The following is a 10,245-nucleotide window of genomic DNA, read 5'->3' as shown; positions in this document are numbered from 1 at the left end:
TTCATTGAGCGTTTTACAGCAAAAAAACCAAATGCATTATTTGGCTCAAAAATTTGCTTTTTGTAGATCGTCGGTAATCTATCATGGGATGTATGAATGTTATCGGACGCCATTGCTTTCCAGGAAGTATTCAGTTAATATGGTTACTTACAGTGGGCCCCCAATGGTGTCAGTAAAGTTAATAAGGCTGTCCACAAAGTTAACAGACCGTTTTTCTCGCATAAGGTCGGTGACTTTATGGTTGTCAGAAAATATTTTAACTTTAAATAATTTTTTCAAGGACATGTATGAAGTTCAGTCAATGGTATGAGACTTGTAAAAAGTTTTAAATAAACCAAAAAATAGGTGTATGCATATATAACTGTCTATAAATGGTTAAAAGTTTAGCTAGGTAATAACAAAAGGGTTAGACCAAAAAATACTTTCATTTAAGCTTTACTTACTAAAAGGAATAATAATTTTATGAAGATAGATTTATCTACTCCATGTCTGATTAATTCAGTTATTTGCTATGAAAAATTGCTTTAAAGTCAAAAAGGTGAAATTATTGGTTGAGCAGAACTAATTTTATAGCACACAAATTTATTAAAACTTACTAATTTTAATAATCCTGTAAGAGGTAATTCATAATCAGAGACTTGATGTTTTTATTTTCTTTGAGACGAAGCTTCTGTATGAAGAGTCTTATCTCTGAGACGAAGCTTTTGTGTGACGGGTTGATCTTTATATTTTTGATTGACCACCATATTTTTTTATAGTCAAGTCAGGCTGGATGCAGTCAATGAGGACATTTAAAGTTTTTCAAATTATAGGCTGCGAGATCTGCGAGTGGGGTTATTTGTATCTCCTGCTTAAACTGGTCAATTTTTAATGATTAGGGCTCTAGCTTCTATTCGAGAGTATACTACCGTCTTCCCGATTTTTTTGTTTTTTTAATGGGTGTTAGATGAAGGCTTTGTTTTAGAAAGTGGCAGCTCTTTATTACATCTCAAATGGTACAAGGATAGTTGTTATGGGAAATGGTTTCCTTCTTCTCCTTCTATTTCACAGCAAGCGGGCTTTTCAGTTTTACTATTTAGCCCTTTTCCTTTTGCTTCACTCTGTAGGCTACAGAGCTACTGGCTTGATTGCCTTTTAATTATCGGATACTCTCAGATATCTTTCAGTAGATATTTCGACTCAAGAACTTCAAATATAAGATGATAGATGTCAATTTCTATGCTCTGTGTGCAAGTATAGTTGGCTAGGCTCTTGGCTGATAGTGAGATTTTGTGGTGTTTGAGGCATTTTAATAGTTTACAAAGCAAGATATGTTGTGCAGACGTCAGTATGTTACATTCAAATAGGCAGTGGTCAATTGCTTCGTTATTCATATTACAATACCTGCAAAGAGGGGACAGGGGAACTGAACCACTTGAATTAGGAAACTGGTACGAGAAAGCAAGAAAGTTTAGTCCATTTGTTCCAGAACGAATTCTATGATAAATTTTAGAAAAATACTTATTGGGTAAGGGGGAAAGGACAGGATTACTTTTATTAACCATAATATCTGATAGTCTCCATCGGTAAATGTCTCTAATGGGGATTGGTCTCCCACTTGGCTGGTCAATATTTATAGCATTCTTCGCTATTTCATCAACCTGATGATTTTACTTATGCCAGAGTGGCTAGGAATATACTGAAGATAAATTCTTATGCCACTTGAAGCAAGATTATCTATAATACTAAGACAATGATGAGTGTCAGAATCCAGCTTATACTGAGGAGCTGAGGCCAGCAACTCAAGGCTTGATAAAGAGTCGGAATAGACTATAATATTTTTTGAATTAGCAATCAAAGGTTGGTTTTCCATAAGGTGTTCTAATGCCATGATTATGGCATTTAACTCAGCAGACATTATAGATACATTGCTATATAATCTCTCACCCATTGCAATTTTAAGGTGAGGAAGGAAAGCACCACTTGCTACCTTCTTATTCATTTTTGATCCATCAACAAAGATTTGGAAGGGGTTTTTATAGGTAATTGTATTCAGTTCAGCAAATTTTTTCTGGACAAAAGTAATGGGGGTTAAATCTTTATTCCACTTTCAGAAATTAGTATTTATTATGGGAATTGACCAATTCCATGGAGGGGATTGGAGGAAAGTAGGTGCAATAGACTTTGCCGGTACGGGGAACTTCTTTTGAATATTGGCATAATCGTTTGTGATGCGTCTATACATGGCTGGATTTCTTAACCAATTATGTAGGGTGTGTGAGCTATTTGATTCAATTTTTGTAAGATGTTTTGTCAAGAGAAAGCTACGTCTCTCCCTTATTGTTGTTAACCCACTCTCCATAAGCAGAAACTTGGTGCTTGTGGGTTTCCTAAGACCAAATGTGAGACATATTACATCGTTTTGTATTGTTTCAGTTTTTTGCATCTGAGTCTTTGCACATGCACCATAGACGATGAGCCCATAGTCAATATGGGGTCTTATATTTGATTTATAAAACTGGAGTAAGGTTTTCTCCTTACACCCGCAGGTTGTGGAAAGAAGTCTTTTTAGTATATTTGTTTTTCTATAGCATTTTTTTATTGTGTTTGAAATGTGGAGGTGGAAATTAAGTTTTTGGTCAAGCATGAGACCTAGGTAATTAATATGATTATCTTCTGGAATAGTTGTTCCATTTAGAGTTAGTTTTGCATTAGCATGATTTCGCTTTCGGTGAAATTGGATTATTTTTGGCTTGGTAGGTGTAATGGGTAAATCTGAATGTTGATAGCATTTTTCAAATTGGAAAAGTGATTTTTGCAGATGTGACTGTGCAACTTCAAACCTGATGCCAGATGGTCGTAGTCCCAGATCGTCAGCAAATTGTAGATTTGTGTGGGGGAGGTTCATGTCCTAGAGATATAGGGCAAAGAGGAGGCAGCTGACGACTGCTCCCTGAGGAAAGCCTCTGGTTATTGTCTTTTCGGGTGAAGAGGCTGAACCAACACAAACAACGAAACTTCGCAATTCTATGAAAGATTTTATAAAAGATACTAGCTTGGGGAGTAGTCCAAGGTTTGCAAGTTTGTTTAAAAGGATTTGGTGGTTCAAATTGTCATATGCCCCTTCAAGATCTAGGAAAGCTTTAACTAGGACATTATTTTTTGAGAATGATTCATTTATTGTATTTGTTAGCAAAATGAAAGCATTTGTTGAGGAGTGGTGTTTCCTGAATCCAGTGTGATTGTGACGGATCATATTATTTTTTTCAACAAACCAGAGGAATCGGTAATAGATCATTTTCTCCATTATTTTCCCCATCACAGGAGTAATCATTATGGGCCTATAGGACTCAGGGTTATCTTGGGTTTATTTTTCTTTAGGATTGGTAGGGGGGACGAGCATTTCCATATATTGGGGAACATAGAAGATGCCCTAATGTGATTATAACAATTTAGAAGTTCCTGTTTGTATGAAGGGGTGAGATTCTTTATCCATGTAGGGTGTATATTGTCATAGCTGCCGCTAATTTTGGTCCTAATATGATGTATTGCATTATTCATTTCCTGGATTGAAAATGGACTAGTTATATACTCGGATCCCGGGCGTGGTTGGTAACTTGGGTTCATAGGAATTGGGGACATTTTGCTGCAATTATTTGATGTTGGCTTATTAACAAAAAGAGTGGCAAATAGCTTAGCTTTTTCATTATCATTGTCATAATGGGTATTATATGTATAAGCTCATACAGGAGTGGGTTGGGGGAAGTCTTTTCCCCACAGATGTGTCTTATGACTTTATGTATAATTAGCTCATGTGTTTCTCTGGAGAGATTATTTGCAAAATTATTCCAGTAGTTATATTTAGCATCTATTATAGTCCCTTTTAGATAAGATTCTGCCTGTAATTTTTTTAAATATGTAGTAGGTGATGGTTTTTATATGAATGCTCTTCTAGCTGCCTTTTTTGTTCTCCGTTTATTTTGGCACTCATTTGTCCACCATGCTTTGGGAATGTGTTTAGGGAAAGTTTTCTTGGGTTTTGTCCTGGGGATATCATGATTAGCTGTATTTATTAGTAAGGATGCCAAAACTTCAGCATGTGTGTCAACTGTTGTGTTTGAAATGCATGAATTTTGGGTAAAACTTGTTGTTGTGAAGTGTTATTTGTGTATATTTATGGTATTTGGGGGTTGTAGTCGTAGATGCCTTTATTCTCCCTTTATAGGGGAGATAAACTCTTACCCTAAGTTAATTTAACTTTGGTAGTGTGCCTTAGGCTGTGACCAAACTAATGAGGCGTACCGACTGGGTATGTTCGAGAAGCTAAAGGTAGATCGTAGAGAGGTTGTCTAAAACACAATACTTTTATTTAATTTACACATAATAATTACAGATATAGATATGCTACTGGGACTGGCTGCCCCAAGTAGACCACAAGTCTCAAAAACTGCAAAAATATATAATAAGATACAGACACTTACAATGATCCGACAAAATCCCAAGGTATTTCTAATGAGAAAATAAACGGGCAGAGGTTCACCCTACAAGTCAAAAGGTCTTTTCCAGTCTCAAAAATCGGGGTATATATATGGAAAACTAACCACGTCCTTCCGGTACATTGACGCATTTAGCCAGGAAATTGGTTATTGAGCAAGTTCCCTCCAAGCCCACACATTCCACGATTTGTATCTTTATCTTAAAAAGTGGTATTTTGAAACTTTGTTTTTGCGTCTTAATATATTTTTATTCGATTAATATATAACTAAATTAGAAATCTTTACCACAGTACTCCCCATTTAAAGAAGAATTGTCCAAATTCTCAATATTTTACTTTTAAAGAAACTTAATTTTGTTTAAAGCTAATAAGATGTCATCTTTTTGTCATTATGTCCATCCACCCTCAATGGGTTTCCTTAGGGTTATGTTTCCTGTCCAATATAGGCCATGTTCTTTTCTGTCGAAGGATTTCAATTCGAAACTCATCTTTGTTCCCCTTTTTTTCTATCTTTAGGGCTGAAAAATACTCTTTTTACCCTTCTTATATTCATTTTCTGATTTAAGTTAACCCCAAGTTTATTAAGCATTAAATTAATGGTTTCGCTTCAATTATATTTATACTAGATAAGTCTTATGAATTTTTTTTTAGTTTAAATTGAACTCACATTAGTAATTTAATTGATCTTTACGATGTGGTTGATATATCGTTTTCGTTGTCGTTTAGAACTACCTTGGATAAATTACATATAACATTATTGATTTGTAAATTTTCACAAATTTTTCCAGCACAAAGCATTTTTACATATTTCCAGCCATTTGGGCTAGGTAGCACATTATCTAGGCCTAAATTAAGTTCTGATTATATCTCACTTTTGATGAACTTGTAGTAAAGTCTTTATTACTTCTATAGTTTCAAAATATCAGGTGATCAAGTATGGTTTGGTTTCTGATGGTATGAGATGATGTTATCAGGGTCCAATTGAACTGTCTTTCAAATTTTATGATTTCCAAGAATAGATCACATAAATGATTGAGAGATTCCTCCAAAAGTATTTTATGAAAATTTTCATTTCCAAAAAAATAGTTAATGCTGTATCTAAAATAAATGTCCACATTAGAATACATATAAAGCATAAATTTTTACATATATATTAGAAAGAAACACTCAGTTTCGTATTTCATCTGAGTTAATTTCGTAACTCAGTTTAATTACTTTTATTTACTTTTCTCTCTTTTAATTACTCCAAAAATAATATCCCGCTTAAATCGAAACATTATGTTTCTGGCTGGATTATTCTTTCGAACTTAACACTAAATGGATTATTTAACAATAAAAATTATTAATACGTTGAATCGAGGTCAAACATTTACATATAACAGTAAATCACTAGTTAAAACTTAAAGTTGATAAAAACATAGTATATATATATATATATATATATATATATATATATATATATATATATATATATATATATATATATATATATATATATATATATATATATATATATATATATATATATATATATATATATATATATATATATATATATATATATATATATATATATATATATATATATATATATATATATATATATATATATATATATATATATATATACTATATATATATATATATATATATATATATATATATATATATATATATATATATATATATAAGCATTGTGTAATAGCTTACGCAAGTATTTTTTTTTTTAATTCGCAAAACTAGATAGGATATTTAATTACTGTTTAAAACTTAAAGCATTAAAAAAATAATACACGGTATAGATAAACATTGGATTTATTCCAATGATTGTTTTGTTAATTGTTTATGAAGTATTAATGTAGAATACTTCTTGAGTGATATAAAAATAAAAAAACACAAATACTCAACATTTAATTCACTCTCTTTACATGGATAGTTTATGATATATATATGTATATTACCTTAAATTACCTTAAATCGCACATGCTAGCGATATGGACGAGTCCAGTGTACGCCAGTTAATGATGATAGGGCCGCGGGACATCAGCTTCATCCCATTGCGTGAGCCATAGTTTGGTTTCCCATTCCTTATCGAGATTGGCTTTGAAACTGTCAACGGATGGTGAACTCACTGTCGTTTTGCTCAGATCGTTCCAGAGGCTTATGATGCGGTTGGAGAAGAAATGGTTCCTCTTCCTTGTATTAGCAGGCTTCCAAAAAAGCTTTGCTGAATGACCCCTGGTTCTTGACGACTGGGCAGGCTAAAAGAGGTCCTTGTCGTAAGACTTGAGCAGTTTGTAGGTCATTATCATATCACCTCTTTGCCGACGGTATGTCAGAGTTGGTAGCTTGAGGCTCTGCAGTCGGCATTCATACTCTTTGTCTCTGAGCCCCTTTACGCATTTTGACGCCCGTCTTTGGACAGACTCGAGAGCCATCTGGTCTGTTTTATTAATTGGCGTGGTGACACACATTCCAAATTCTACTCTCGGTCTCACCAGGCTCTTGTAAAGTTTTGTGATTATTGCAGGGGATCTACTTGTCATTGTATGTTTGATGAGACCGAGAGTTTGGTTCGCCTTTGCTACTGCAGCTCGGGTGTGGCAGTTGAAATTAAGGTCTTAGTCTACAACGACCCCCAGATCTCTTTCAGAGGTACTCTCAGAGAGTGGCTGTCTCACACCGGCATTTGCTGACATCGAGTATTGCCATCGTGGGTTATTTCTTCCAAAATGGAGAACCTTGCACTTTTCAACATTAAACTCGAGCCTCCATATCTTGGCCCATTCGCCAAAGCTGTCAAGATCTGACTGTATTGAGGTCACACCTTGCTGAGTTCCGACAGGACCAATGAGCTTCGGGTCGTCGGCGTACAGGCTAAGCTTGCTTTTAACGGTTCTTGGAGCGTCATTAATATATACATTGAAGAGTGTAGGTCCCAAAACTGTTCCTTGAGGAACCCCGCTTAAGACCTCAGCTATTTCGGAGTAGTAAGCTCTGCTACCTTCACCAAAAACTCTGACCTGCTGCTTTCTTCCCTTTAGGAAAGACGTGATTCAGTCCACCACTCCCTCTTGAATTCCAATTGCCTTCAGTTTCAAATGAAGCCTTCGATGGCAGACTTTATCGAAGGCTTTAGCAAAGTCTAGCAAGACCATATCCACTGGGAGACCTTGGTCGAGGAGCTCAGTTATGTAATTATACGAGTCAATCAGATTGGATTCGACTGATCTGCCTGGTCGGAAACCATGTTGTTGTTTTGATAGAAGGTTATTTGTGATCAAATGTCTAAGTACGGCAGTTTTGACAATAGCTTCTAGGATTTTTCCAACAGCAGACGTAATACTGATTGGCCGATAACTGCAAGCTTTGCTCTTGTCTCCTCCTTTATGTATTGGCGAGATATGGGCTACTTTCCAGTCCATTGGTATGTACCGGGAGTAAAACACGATATATTTGAAATACCAAAATAAAGTTCCTTCTTTAATTCGGACTCCTATAATTAAGCTAAATCTAGTTTCAAAATGAAAAAGTCTTTAATCAGCAAAGAAAAGAAATTGCAGTCTTTGGATTTCGCTAAGACAGTGAGCAATAAGAAAAGTGCTACGCACAATATTTTTAAGGAAGTTTAAACGATAAGAACCGTGTGAACGCCTAAATCATCAAAATATTTAAGACGTATTATTGGACGAGGGTTCGCGTCCTTGGGGCCCGTGAGCCAATGGCAGGCAGTCCCTAGAGCGCAGGACGAAAGAACTGCGTTTGGGAGTAGGGAAAATGTGTTTTTTAATTGAAATATGAAGGGAGCTCTGAAACGCTGAGTACGAAATTATTTTGGTCACCATTTTTGTCTTTGAAGTGACCCATTGCTGTACAACTAAGCATGTAAGTTTAATAAATCTATTGTCTTTTTATAAGTGTTTGTTTCTCTTATATGTCTGAGTCTAGTCCGATAAGAGGTAACTAGTTCGCCAGTCTCCATGGTAAATGCTCCCAAAGGAATCTGATCTCCAAGTGGCGCTATAGGAGAAATCTCTATCGCCACGAGCAAACCCTTTCTATTACTAAAACAAATCTTCAATGGTACAAATGGCGCGTGTCGGAAATTGGAGGAAAACTGCGAACTAGTTAGGCTATTTAAACTTTATAATTCAAATTTAATTTTCGGAGAGATACAGACATATAAGAAAATTGATTAGGCCTATACCCGCTAGGATACGATTGTAAACCCATTTTATATAATCATATATAATTGCATCCCAAAATTTGTTTAATTAAATTTTTAATTCTATAAAAACGCAAAAAAAACCCCGAAAATATGGAGGATCTAAATGAATTAATAATAGTGCAAAATTTAGTCACAAAAAATATAGAGATTGCAAAATCTATCCCGGAATACAATGGTCAATCGGATATTGACGAATTTAGGATCCAATTGACCCAGTCTGTACAATTAACAAAAACAGACGTTGGAGCGTTAAGAGACATGCTCCTACTACGATTAAGAGGCCAGGCCTTAACCTTTCTAAAACAGGTCGAGCATACCATAGGAAATAACGCCAACTTGCCAATAAATACGGTTGATGACTTATTAAAAGCATTCAAAGAGAGATTTATAGAAACCAGTTCAATAAATAAATTAAAACATTGAGTTGTGAACTTTGTTTTTTCACAAAATATAAGGGAATATCTGGATAATATACGCTTTTCTGTAGAAGCAAAATACGGAAGTGGTTCTGGGCAACTGTATGAAAAAGTCATACTAAATTCCTTTTTGCAAGGGCTACCCCCAAAACTATATATATTAGTAATATCCAAGAATATTCAGACGTTGGATCTTGCAGTCCAAGAGGTAGAACGACTAATTGAAGTTGATAAAATGGTTGCTAATCATAGTAATACAAAAATAAACAGCCTAGGCGACTCAAACGCGAACCTAATCTTCAAGGGCGATCAGACATCCCCCAATTTCTTTTCAAGGTATAACTCCCCAGTAGCACAAAGAAACAAAACGCCAGAACCCGCTAGGCAGAAAACAGTACGTTTTCAGCCCATTAACCCTACAATAATAAGATACTATAACTGCAATCGTATCGGCCACATAGCAAAAGAGTGCCACTACGTCACAAATCCCATACCAAGAAATGCTGTTGGTAATACGCAAAATTACGGTAACCATGTGTTCAGAAGAACAAATTTTTGCACCCGTCGTTAAATAGGCTATAGCCAGGGTGGATTGCGCCACTCAGTACCTTATAATACCTACCAACCAAATTTGTATAGCCCTTTCCCCAACAGGCAAATTAATTACCGGTTTGAAAACCCAAATACTCGCCAAGGTGAATATAATGAGAGACTTCAATATAGAAATAATGAAAATTTGTCGATGAGAAGTGAAAATTTTACAAGCCAACAGCACTGGCAGTCAACGCCCGCAAATGGCACTGACACGAGACATTCACGCTACCATAATAATACATGGCAAAGACAGGCAGAAGAAAATCATTTAAATATGCTTACGGACCCTAACACGTCTGGATATCTACTACAGTCACCGACAAATGAAATAAATCCTTAGGGAAACGCTTCCGGCCCCTCAGAAACCTAAGTTAGACCCCGAGGGTGCCAGGAATATTTAATATGTCCATAATAATACTAGTGTCTTCTTGTTGTGATATTATTAACAAGTTACCTATATTTAATGATTTTTGTGTAGAAAACGTTTACTTTAAGGACTTAGTTGACAGTGGAGCTACCTTAAATATAATAAG

This window comes from Artemia sp. Qi Xiang Cuo, chromosome 17 (genome assembly GCF_049724085.1).
Source record: "Artemia sp. Qi Xiang Cuo chromosome 17, ASM4972408v1, whole genome shotgun sequence".
NCBI lineage: Eukaryota > Metazoa > Arthropoda > Branchiopoda > Anostraca > Artemiidae > Artemia > Artemia sp. Qi Xiang Cuo.
The sequence above is the reverse complement of the archived record's forward strand: the minus strand, read 5'-3'. Positions refer to the sequence as shown.